This window comes from Ambystoma mexicanum, chromosome 6p (genome assembly GCF_040938575.1).
Source record: "Ambystoma mexicanum isolate Mex_15411 chromosome 6p, UKY_AmexF1_1, whole genome shotgun sequence".
NCBI lineage: Eukaryota > Metazoa > Chordata > Amphibia > Caudata > Ambystomatidae > Ambystoma > Ambystoma mexicanum.
The window spans coordinates 555,697,989-555,710,697 of record NC_090935.1 but is presented as its reverse complement, the minus strand read 5'-3'; the positions used below and the strand labels follow the sequence as shown (position 1 = coordinate 555,710,697).

General features: G+C 49.0%; 1 protein-coding gene and 1 non-coding gene across 6 annotated transcripts in view; both read right to left on the bottom strand.

Annotated features, from left to right (window-relative positions):
* Window positions 1-12,709, bottom strand: part of ERBIN (erbb2 interacting protein) — a 2,559,118-nt gene that overhangs the window by 2,289,503 nt on the left and 256,906 nt on the right. The window lies entirely within an intron of this gene.
* Window positions 6,658-6,822, bottom strand: LOC138512718 (U1 spliceosomal RNA). The gene has a single exon (XR_011281500.1). It is a non-coding gene; the product is annotated as a U1 spliceosomal RNA (small nuclear RNA).

Below are 12,709 nucleotides of genomic sequence, written 5' to 3'. Positions count from 1 at the left end.
TGTCTTTGTGTCCGTCACTGTCATCCCTGGGATCCGGAGAGGGGGATGAAGGCTCCACGGGCCACGAGGGCATGAAGGGCAGGGGGGGGGGTGAACTCTTCCGCTTGTTCGGAGGGCTTCCCGACAGGCCCGGTTCTGGATCGTCCACCGGGGCTCGTGGTAATCTCGTCCTCATCTCCGTGCATAAGGTTTGGATCACCATCAAAATGGCCACCGAGTTGTCCTGAGGCTCAGGCAATGGCTGCGATGGGAGGGTTGGCCGCTCCTCCACTGGGGCCTCGTCGGCGCCACCGTCGCTATCTTCGATCACCTCTTCGGGATCTCTCCCGTGGGATCGCACCTTCTCGAACCTCTCGTTGAGGCTCTTCACGGCCTCCACCAGCTCCTCCTCAGAGGCTGAATCTGTGTCCGTAATGGCCATCGGCGCCCCCCCCTCTCTTTTTCCACCGGGGTCTTCACGGGAGGGGGGGTGGGGGGGTCCTGTCGATGGGCTGGAAAGAGGATTCCCTCCGCGGTGGCAGGGAAACTCTGGGCCCCGAGGTCGCTTCCACTGGTGTAGCCTCCAGAGGCTTTGCCAGGGTCGCAGCGACTCCTTCGATAGAGGCCTCAGCCGGGTGAATCAAGGCCTTTTACACTTTGGGCGCGCTTGAGGCCTTCACCTTAGGGTGAGGGTCACCGCCTCGCTCCCCCTCGGCTGAATCCTTCGAGATCGACCTGGGCCTCTCCAGAAGCTTACCGGGTTCTCGTATTTCCTCTTCCCCGAACCAGAGCGTTGGCTCGTGGTTGATGTGCCGGGGAAGGTGCGCCCTGCCTGGCAGTCGAAGAGCCCGACCGTTCGGCGCTCCCTGTGCCCGTGGACTCGCGGTGCTTAGCCTTCCGTTGGGCCCCCGTCGCCGGGGCGCCCTCACAGGACTAAGAAGACCACTCAGACCTTATCTTCTCACCTGCTGGGCCCTTCTCCAGCCAGCTGGCGAGGCAGGGACGACGATCCCTCATGGTCTGTTCTGATAGGTTCTTGCAGAAAGCACAGTCCTTCTCCATGTGCGTCTTGTCCTCATGAAGGCAGTAGAGACATCTCGAATGCTCGTCCTCCTTGAAAACATTCTGTAACCCACATCCAGGGCAGTTGCTGAACAGCTTGGATCCGGGCGTCGGGGTACCCTTGTCCTGGGCCGCATCCATGGTAGGCCTCAGATCTTCTGGAACCCTCCAAGAAGCGTCACTCAATGAAAACTTCACCCTTGAGGGGCGTAGGAAATTCCGAAATGGGTCCCCATTGATCAGAAGAAGAAACAGTGGAGCTTGATGCTCGATTTGACCGAAAAATGAGAAATTCTCCTTGAAAAAGCACAAAAATGCAGCAAAAGCGAGAGCTATAGCACAAGGACTCCCAACACTTGAACGTGCGGTAAAAATCTGAGGATGGCTGCGAGGAGAGGGGCTTAGGGAAAGGGCAGTCATTGGCTGGGGGCAGTATGACCCAGAGATCAGTGATTGGTTACTAAGAAAGACAGATCAGAAACGAAACTGATACTGATACTGATTTTTTTGTATACCGAGGATTCCCGGCCTGACGACGGGGAATATTCATGAGCATGTGAATCCATGCCAGACCCCATGCCGGAGAAAATTAACATATTTGATCACTCATATCTCCAGATTGCAAAATTAAAGTTAACCACTACGATATGATATATGTTAAGTCAAGTGTTTCTAGGTGCAACAAGACGGGGGGGTGGGGGGGTGGCTGACAGAGAGGACAAGACAAACGATTTGACTAGGCTCTTGAGTAAGTGCAGCCATGGCAGCATGGCTGTGGGTAGTGCAAGGATAACGGGGGACAGTAGGGTTACAGTTACAGCCCTCAAGTGCGTGGTAGGCCCGGAGGCCATGCAAGGGTGACTGATCAAGGAAGAGCCTGGTACCCAGTGAGACTCTGAGGGTAGCCAAGCAACCAATCGGTACAGCAGAGAGGTAGGTCAGCAGGAGAGAGAGAAAAAGCAGAGAAGAAATGTTTTGAGTCGCTTCTGAACTTCAGGTGGTCCGGCTCAAGTTTGAGAGGGCAGGGAGGCCATTCCAGAGGGAGACATCTGCAGAGGAAAATTCTATCCACCACTCTCTGCCTGGAGAAGCGTCTAACCCTTAGAGAGTTGGAGGTAGCTGAGCGAAGGGCTTGAGAAGGAAGGTGTTTTGGAAAAAAGCGGATGTAGTATGGGCCCTGGTCCCAGAAAGCCTTGAGAACAATGTAAAGGGTCTTGAACTTGAACCTTGCAGCTACCGGGAGCCAGTGGAGAGATTTCAGGGCTGGAGAGATACGGTCCCGGGGCTTGAGACCAAGGATAAGTCTTGCAGTCCTGTTCTGGATTAGTTGCAGAGGGCAGAGAGTAAAGGAAGGCAGATTGAGAAAGAGGCTGTTGCAGTAGTCCAGCCTAGAGAGAACCAGGGCTCTGGGGACAGTGAGCTTCAGGGGGAAAAGAGAGAAGGGGAACATCCCGATTTGAAGAGGTGCACATGTGTCCCCCCACCCCCATTTACTTGGTCCTTTGCGTAGAAAGTGCCCCTGTGCAGCACATTTTACTGGCAAAGTTATGCCAAAATGGAGAATGCCATGCTGGCTTGAGGCAGTCTTCCACCCCTAATGTAAGCAAGAGAAATCCGATGTTGACATGAACACATTTCCCAAGCCTGTAAAATGTGCAATGTCCACACTTGCCATGCTCTAGAGCAGGCTTGTCCAACCTTTTTGAATGTGGAGCCGAAGCATTAACTTTGTTACCCAGTGGGCCGGCGAGCCAAGAGTCAACAATCTCACCCAAAACAGTACATTAAAAAGCAATATTGTGTGACCTTTGACACAATAGCATCACAGGCAGCGATAGCCATGCAGTCCCCGATACGACCCCACTCCCACCGCCCCCGAGAATTGTTTTTCAAATATGGGTTTGAAACTGCATTTTACAGCAGAAAAAGTTACCAAAAAGCTGTAAGTTTAAAATCAGTTCTGAAGGGGAACATGAAAATTCAATGTCACCAAGAGCAGACAAGAACATTTTACAAGACGTTTTAATTATCAATGTGTCCACAGTGTAAGACAGCACTGTCACTGATGTAACACATTGTCATGCTGGTTGTACCCAAAATATGCCTCTGTAGCAACATGTCTATGCTGGCTGTTTAGGCGACAAAGCATGATTGATGCTGCCTGAGCATGTGCAGTGTACCCAATATATATTGCATCTTATCTCTGTAATACACATTCATTACATCTGTGGTAATGAAAGAAGCATAATTCAATTCAACAGATAAAATGTGGAAAAGCGATCAACAAAAGGTGAACCAAATTGAACAAACGCAATCTGAGCACAATCTTAAAATATGCAGAACTTTTTTTATTGCACGATTAGTAACTTGTCAATAACTTTTCCTGAACAGGTTAAACCACGCAATCAAAAGAGAAACAGAAGTAAACAAAAGCCAAAATAGTGGCCCCAATGGGTTTTATACTACATCTGGGATAATTGGCTCCAAGTATGATGGGGCCAAGATTGCCAATTCTCCTATCTTGTGCATATTATTAAGTCTTAGTAGAATTATTGGACTTCTTAACTGTGCTGAATGCTTTTCTAACACTACAATTGTTTTCAGCTTGTGGCCAGAGTCGTCCAGCTTTGCAGTGCTGCAAATTAAAGGCAAGGCTATTAACCATACACATGTCATTGTATGTTGACTCGCATAAGTGGGGAGAGCGAAATTTCGTTCATGTTTTTCCAAACTATATATCAATTCCACTTTAAAAACCACTTCCATGGCACTGGTGATTAGTTACTTCACTATGCAGATAATAGTGTTGACCAGTGTTGCCTAATAAATATGCTTTAAAATGCACAATTGGCATCCCATTTTACAAAAAACCTCCCCCTTGGGTACTATTCAAACTGGGCGATTTCTGTTCGCCATAAGCAATGTTTTCTTTTTAACCAAACCCAGCACAGCTCCTGCAGCTCCCCTCTGAAAGCAGTTGGGTGGCTGCATGTGTGTGATGTTAATAGGGGTATTTATTTATTCATGCAATGTTTGTCGGATACCTGTATATTTATTCATGCAATATTTGTGGGTTACAGGTATCCATGTAACGCTCACCTGATTCCCACGGAGGCGCTGATCCCGGCTGGGCTGCTATCGTTTCTTCAATGGAGAAGCGTAGAGCTCGGACGACTCTCAGGACTGGGCTTCCTCTTATTGAATGTCTGACTTGCAGGGTAAGTTTTCTGCAGGTGGAAGAAAAAGGGTTTATCACCGTTTGATGGGATTCCTTCTCCCACCAATCGCCAGTTTCTCCCACAGCCTAGCTTTCTACTTGTCTCGGCGAGCTCTCACCTTAGGCGTATAAATGCTGAGCTCTCCATCCTGCGTCTGGTGCAGGGGTGCGTGGATTCCAGTTACGTCACTGGATGAGTTCAGTGTTGAGGCTCAAGTCTTTTGCGGCCTTAGTTGTGGCACTGGTGCTGGGATGCCGAAGAGAGATGCCGCCGTTACTGCACGAGTGGATGCCTGTAAGTATACTGTAGTCTTTAGGCTTTAAAAGATGGGCACCTCAATAATGTCCCTTTTCCTTTGTTTCAGGCCTCGGGATGCTGTGGGCGTAGTTTTCCGTTGCCGATGCACGTAAGTATAATGATCGTTGCCCGCTTTTAATGGCACCTCTAATGTCCTTTTTCTAGTTTTCAGGTGCCGGGATGCTGCGGGCTTTATATCCGTTGCCACTGCACGTGCCGATGCACGTAAGTATAATGTTCGTTGGCCGCTTTTAATGGCACCTCTAATAATGTCCTTTTTCTAGTTTTCAGGTGCCGGGATGCTGCGGGCTTTGTATCCGTTGCCACTGCACGTGCCGATGCACGTAAGTATAATGATCGTTGGCCGCTTTTAATGGCACCTCTAATAATGTCCTTTTTCTAGTTTTCAGGTGCCGGGATGCTGCGGTTGATGCGGCCGCTTCTGCGTGTGCAAAAACTGGTAAGTTAAGATGAATGCGACTGCCTTCACCCAAACCCCTTTTTAATTATGTTCTTTGCCTTTCAGGTGCAGAGAAGCTGCCGAAGAGAAGGCCGCGGTTAGCTCCGTTGCAATCACAGACGGATCAGGTAAGCGGGTGCGGCTGCGAGCGAGTTGCACTTTTCTAACCTTATGTTTATTCTTTGCAGGTTTTGCCGGTGACTGGATTCCGGGATCTGGTAAGTATTGTTCTGTGTCTTTCTTCATCCACAGGTTGCTGCGCGGAAGCTGAAGATGACTCTGGACCTGGAATGCAGGAGCCGACTCGGTGAGCGTCCTGCTGCTGCTGCAGAATAATGCGAAGCACGTGTTTTCCATCGGGCGTGGTTTAAATAGCAGAGAAGTGCTTCCAGTGTGTGTTCTTCCACCGGTTCCACCCAGGTAAGAAAAGAGTTCCTGAATGGAGGGAAGAGTTCCTGAATGGAGGGAATAGTTCCTCCCAGCCCTGATGGCTGGGGACTTCAACCAGACTGGATTGTTCTGGGTAAATATGCAGCATGGTCTGCCTCAGGTAAGTCCACCCAAGCATTATTACACTGTTTATCAATATGAGCCCGGCGCCTATGGCGCCGGAACTGAAACCCTTCAGGAGCCTGGCGCCAAAGGCGCCAGGACACGGTCCAAAGGGCCCCTGTAGGGGTCTGCTGGGTCCGGAGTAGTGGAAGACTGGTCTGCTTCCGAGAGCGCTGGGCCAGGACTGGCCCCTCGGTAGTAGCGCCCATGACAATCCAACAAACATTGCATAAGTAAATAAATAAGCCGGGTCCATGTGTCTGACAAACATTGCATAAATATTAACCGGTCCATGACTGAGGCCTGGGTAGTGGCTGAGGACTACCTTCCTCTGGTGACCCCTTAAATGGGGTCACCAGAGGAAGTTACAGTTTGCCATTATTGGCTGCAGGGAAGCTACTGGTGCAGCACAGATGAAGATAGGCTGTAGGGTGAGAAGGCAGGCCCTGACCCTGCCACCACAGAAGCTTCTTCTGTCTGCAGAGCTGCCTGTCCCGCATTTAGGGAGACGCTCCGGCAGGCGGAGCCCAGCAGAAGAACACATTGTAGCACAGTTCCTTTCTCCCATCAGGCCCTGCTCGGGCCCGAGATTTGTATAAATTTGGGCCTGGCTGCCAGCCAGCAGGCCCAGTCGGAGAGCAGGATGGCTCGATCAGGCCTGTTGCAGTCTGCCCACTGGCCTGTTGGCTTCCTGAGCGGACAGGTCACCCCGCTTAACAAGAGCATCTCAGGCGGGGTGCCCCCCAGCCAGACCCAGCAACGCCATGAAGGCAAGGCCTGATCGGTGCTTGGACAGAGCAGGCAGCTGGCAGCCAGCCTCCCACCCCCAAGAGCTTTATGGGACTTAAGGTTGGAAGGCCTGGGGGCGAAAACAGAGCCCAGGCAGGGTGGATTCAAGAACTACACGGGCACCTGGTATCACAAGTCTGGGGTTAGGGGCCTGCGTACTTCACCCCTCCAGTGAATGCTGTGGTCCTGAGCTGCTCAGTGCTGGCCCCCTTGACTGCAGCAAAATAAATTCTGCCACAAGACCAGGGGCTCTGTGTGCAACCAACCCACTCGCACACTTACTTTCTTCCACCAATAAATCATGGGAAAGCGCGAACGCAGTCCTCCCACTACCAGAAATGATGCAGTCGAGTATCCCGCATATGGGGACATCGCAGGGGTCAGCAAATCCAATGTTCAATGGGTGAGCCTCACCCTGGGAGCTCTGCCTTGGTGATCACAGATTGTCCCCTGCCAGGTATGAGTTGCAAGCAAGAGGGCAGGGGTTGGGCCCGTTCTGGACTGGAAGACCCGCTAAGCGAAGGTGAGAAGGCAGGCCCTGGCACAGCCCCAGCCCTCCCAGAAGCCAGGACCCGATTAATTTATTTATTTATGCAATGGTTGTCGGATATCCGACAAACATTTAATAAATAAACTGGGTCGACTGGCAAACAATGCAGAAATAAATAAATTAACCGGGTCGTGGCCGAGTACTGTAACCCCACAATCCAATTTATTTATGCAATGCTTGTCAGGTATCCAACGAACATTGCAGAAATAAATAAATTAACCGGGTCATTGCTGAGGACTAACTTCCTCTGGTGAACCCATCCATGGGGTCACCAGAGGAAGTTACACTTTGCGGGCAAGCACTTTTTTTGTTTACCGCAGTCCTGTGTGTTCTTGAGCCTCGCGGGCCACACAGAACGTTGCCATTTCCAAAGTTTGGCCCCTTTTCCTAGGAAGGAAGCTTATTTTTTCCAAAAACGCTCATGCCGATTTACACCAACAGAAGTTAAAATTCAAAACACCTGGATGAGCACATAATAAGCAACCTTGTACAAAAACACACTCGTGAGTTGTACAAATCAATATCTTAGTTCATTCCAGTTTATCAACACATGAAGAAAGGCTCACTTCATAAGGAACTTTAAAACGAGGGATCGACAAGGTTTCCGAGCGCGAGACCTTCGGAAATTCATTCTACCAAAACGTGTGAAAGCGGATGGAAAAAAATAAAAAGGGGGTCTCGTACAACTAAAATGATGGAGTACCAGAGAAATACATTGTGAAGTGAATGAGAGAAAGGGGTCACACACTTTAATTGCTACAGCACCCGAACGACTACAGAAAAACACGCATCTTGTTTCACGATTAAGCTTTGCTTCACAGCTACGAAACTGCATTTTACGCAACCTGAAAATACTGCACTGCTTCACAATGAACACAAATGGAACAGCCACACAAGCTGACGACACAAGTACATTATACAAGCAAAACCGTATGGCTAAGGCCCAAGTGGAAGAAACGGGGCAAGTGTACAGTGCACACGTACATCTACAAGGCCACGGATTCATTGCACCGTGTAAAAGTGAACCCACCTCTGAGTAAGAAATAATGACATTGAACAAAGTGCATAGCACGTCAGTGGCAACAGGCGACTCGCCGTTTCGTCTTTGCTCATGTCAGCACGCAAAGATATGCTGCTCATACACCTTTGCGTTGCCAACGCACGAGCTCATCAGGTTACCTGCGTGCAAAGGCAGCATTCGCGCCCGCACCTTATGTCGGAGGCTAAATGTGGCACAATAAGATTACACCTGGGGGCCGGTTGCTGCGCACACAAGGCGACATCATTGGCTTTGCAGAAGTTATACTGCAGGGACGGGAAACAGAAAAAGGAAGAAAGATGAGCGCACCCTAGGTGACAACAGTGGAGGACTACTTCCTGTAAACCACCCTAACAAACAGAAGCAGCAGCCCTTCTCCAAAGCAAACTCTTTTTCAAGTAATAAATACTTGAAGACAGAAAGCACTAGCAGTTTCTAAGTAAGGGTAAGACTTCTAAAGACTCTGCACAAGGGCTTGGAGGGGAGGTAGAGATTGCAGAGGAAACGCAACATCGCAAACCTTCGCCAAAAGATCTTATCGTACACCATACGTTGATGGCGGCAAGGTACATTTGGTAAAACGTTGTCAGTCAACTTTGTTTTATTTTTTAAAACTTTTTAAATGATCTCAGCGCTTAATTATTCAGCAATACAGTAGTTCAGATGGACCATAACATTCACAACTATAAAAAACGAAACCTACAATAGTAAAGAATTGCCTCAACAAGCAGCTAAAGCCGGCAGATTCCGGGGTGCACACACTGAGGAGTTACGTATTTACCAGTACTAATCAGCTATTTCTAGTCAATGGTCTGCGGTGGGGCCTCAAAGTGGCTTCTAAAGGCTGGCCACATGTCCTCGGCCGTAGATGTGACGTCAGGGACGGCGCAAAGCATGGTCTTGGGAGGGCCAGCCAACACCACCCCACACGCCCACACACACGCCCACACACACACACACACACACACACACACACTTTGAAGCAGCAGGCATCACTCTGCTCAGACTGCTAGAACCGTCACATTTCTCACCTCGGAGAGCAGTGTACTTATGCAAATCCATCGCTCTCCGAGGTGAGAAAACAGGCATTGCAGTGATGGTAGTAGCAGAGGACAAAAGCCTGCAATCCTGATATCAGTAGACACCCCCCCCCCCCCAACGTCCACCCCAAACGCCCACCCAAAGGTTGGAAATTCTATGGAGTTTAGTATGTTGCCGTTCTAAGACTTGGATGGCTGGCAAGGATCAATTAAGCAGTCTAAGAGAGGTCCGACACATGGGTGGGTGCTGTTGAGGGTTAGAGATAGATTGCTACTGTAGAGTATGTGACGACGGCCATCCCGGTTCCTTTCAGGTGGTGGTCGCTGTATGCTAGTGGCAGAGGTGTTGAGGTACCTCAGGTGTTTGTCTGGACGGCTATGTGTGAAACTAGACCGGCTATGCTTAGCCATAGCCGTTTTCTATCATGCATGGATGCTTGGCCGTGCCTGTGTCCACATTAGTGATGCACGATATACGTACCATGGCTGCAAGATTGCTCAGCTGGGGCAATATTTGTCCAGGTCTCGAATTGAGAGTCCTATACTAAGGGGCCTAGCTTTCATACTGTAGCAGGTATCTGCATATATTAAACAAAGATGGAGGTTACACCTAGATTTGAGCATCCTGTATAGTGGGAGAAAGGCCTATGTTTCACAGTGCAGTGGGTTTAAGCATATGGTAAACAAAGATGGAGGCTACACCTCGATCCGAGACTCCTGCAATATGGGGGGGTGGGGGAGGTTCTTGGCTTCACAAGGCTGTAGACATCAGCCTATAGTAAAGTAGGTTTCCGTAGTGTAACAGTATTGATGGTTTGTTGTACCTAGCTTTGGGAATACATTTGTAGTGGGACATTTCTAGGTTTAAGAGCTTCCCTGAATGAGCGATCCAGGTTAACAGTAGCAGTGATTACTTAGTGATGGGCGTGTGCTACCCTGGGCTACTTATCGCTCATTGTTAGTGTCATGTGGACTGGCAGGTGGGGGGCGCAGTGGGAATGGAGAGTGTGCCACAGCGAAAACTGCTGGCTTACCGGGAGTGTTGTTGTGGGTGGGTTGATAGCGGATCAGGTGTGACAACAAAAGCTGCTGGCTTACCTGGAGTACTAGTCAGCTGGGATTGTTGAGCAATATGTGGTGGCATGTCAGGTGAAATCGCTGCGAGGGCTGCTAGCCGCAGAGTTGTAATCGATGCAGGGGAGTTTATTAGTGGTGTATTCATGGGGTTCAGTGGATTAGGAAGAGCAAGGTTTTAAGGGCCTTCCGGAATGTTACGAATGAGTAAGGGAAGGGAATTCAAGATCATTGGCGCTTGGACAGAGAAGGCGGAAGCGTACACCTTATGGCGCTGTGGGGTGGGATCACTAGGCAAAATGCAGTGCAAGTTCTGAGCTTCCTGGATGGTTGGTAGGGAACAATTTTGTCGGAGGAATTCACGGCCGGTGTTGTGGATTGCGCGATGGGTGATACACATGGCTTTGAAGGTGGTGCGTCAAGCAACAGGGAGCCAGTGTGGGACTCTCAAAGTAGGGCTGATGTGTTCTCTGGCGGGCAGGTTAATGAGCAGGCATGCTGCTGCATTTTGGATTCTTTGGAGTTTCCTTAGTTGGGATGCCAGGGCTCCTAGGTAGAGGCAGTTTGCGTAGTCTATGCGGGGGAGGATGATGGAGTTGATGGCCATGAGATGGTGGGGAGAGGTAAGGGAAGATCCGCCAGAGGATACGTAGGTGGAAGCAGGAGGCTTTGGATATGCTGGTGGTGTGTTGGGTGAGGGACACATCTGAGTAAAATTAGCATCCAAGGTTTTTAACCACGTTTGAAGGTGTCCGTGCTTGTCCTAGTGATTCGGGCCACGGGATTGGTTGGGGGCCGAGTGATGTTTTCCTGCAGACTAGGATTTCGATTTTCCCCAAGGTTGAGGATGAGTTGGTTGGTCGTCATCCAGTGATCAATGTCAGAGCGGCACGATGACAGGTTCGGGCTGCCAGATCCTTCGGAGTTTGGGATTTTGAGGATGATCTGGGCATCAGCTGCATAGTTGTAGCAGGTATGGTGGTACGAGCGGATGATTGCAGGAATGGGTTGTATGTAGAAGTTGAAGATTAGAGGTGACATGGATGCTCCTTACAAACTGCACTTCTATGGATGTTAGTTAAGTGGTCGAGGTGCATGATTTGCGACCGGTTAGAGATGAAGGAAGAGATTCACGAAAGGGCTGTGCTTTTGATTCCTAGTGTTTGTATTCTGACCAATAGAATCGAGTGATCGATGTTATCGAAGGCTGCCGAAAGGTCTATCAGGATGAGAACCGTGAAGCAGTCTGCTCTTTTTAGGTCGTTCGAGATGGAAACTAGCGAGGCTTCTGTCCCGCTTAGTGGTCGGACACCTGATTGTGCTGGGTCTAGGAGGTTGTTTGCTTTGGCAGAGCCTCCCTCAGCCTCCTTGCACGAACGTGTGGTCCCGTGACGTGCATTGCGGCCTAGAAGGTCTATTGCCTAGTTGCTTCGTGTATGTTTAATTTCCAGCTCAAATGATGTTTCCGGCAGGACTCAATATTGTGGACTGAATCCAGCCACTCTTCCACTTTACCAGGCTACCCCCAGTGCGACCTGTCCGGCCCGACCTACAAGGAGTGCCCGCCCTACAGCGAGATTTTCTTCAAGGTTGTCTGTGGGGCCTTCTATTTGCCCTGATGAAGGCGGTTCATGTATAACAGAATGTGTCCCTCAGAAGTTTTTCCTAATGGGACAACTCTCCCGCCGAAATGTGTACCATGTGCAAGGGGGCTGTATTGATTTACATGTTAGACCAATATCTATTGAACAGACATTCACAGGCCAGCAATTGGACTTTATAAGCTGACCGAGTTCCCCCTGTCACGTTGGCACCTGCAAGATGAGATGCTTCCATGAATAGAAGCAACTCCAGGACCTAGATACTTACAGGTCCCACAAACTTTTTTGACTCTTACATGCACCACACATGGAGCATGGCCTAAATCTAGAACCATTAGTTGTCTAGATTATTGTAATTTATTTTCGCATATTGTCTTCAGATGTTATTCTGATATTCTCAAATATTCTACTTAGTTATTCATTGTCTAGATTACTGGAATTTGTCTCTACTTAGTTATTCATTGTCTAGATTACTGAAATTTGTCTCTGACACATTGTTTCTTTAAATGTATTTCCTTGATGTTGTTTTTTTCTTTGACTTAAACCTTCTATGTTTACAACCCTTACAAATTTGTCTCATATATATTGTTTCCAAATGTGTTCCTTTGAGTTTTGTTTCAATACAAACTTTTTACATTCACAACTTTTGACACGTGTGAGTCTCCTTATTCGATCTTTCTTCTTTCTGGACAAACTCTTGGGTTACGAACCTAGGGATTCATTCCCTTAGCAAAATCCAATCAGGCTCCCCGATTTCCATTTTTGTTTCACTCACTGACAAGAATTGGGTAGTAGCCTTGATGGTAGTAGTTCTACTTTCTTTTGTTTTTGTATTTTCTGTGCCTGAGTCTGCTACCTGTCACCCTGGGCACACCGAAATCCTTAGAATATGCTTTGGCAAATTGGCCAAGCTGTTTGTAGGCAGCGCGGTCAATAAGTGTGGCAATGAAGAACATGTTGTTTACCAACTGGTGAGGTTCTTTCGACTGGATGTTCCTCCCATGTGTTCCCCATCTATGATATTCGTATCTCGCCAGCTTTGCTGCTT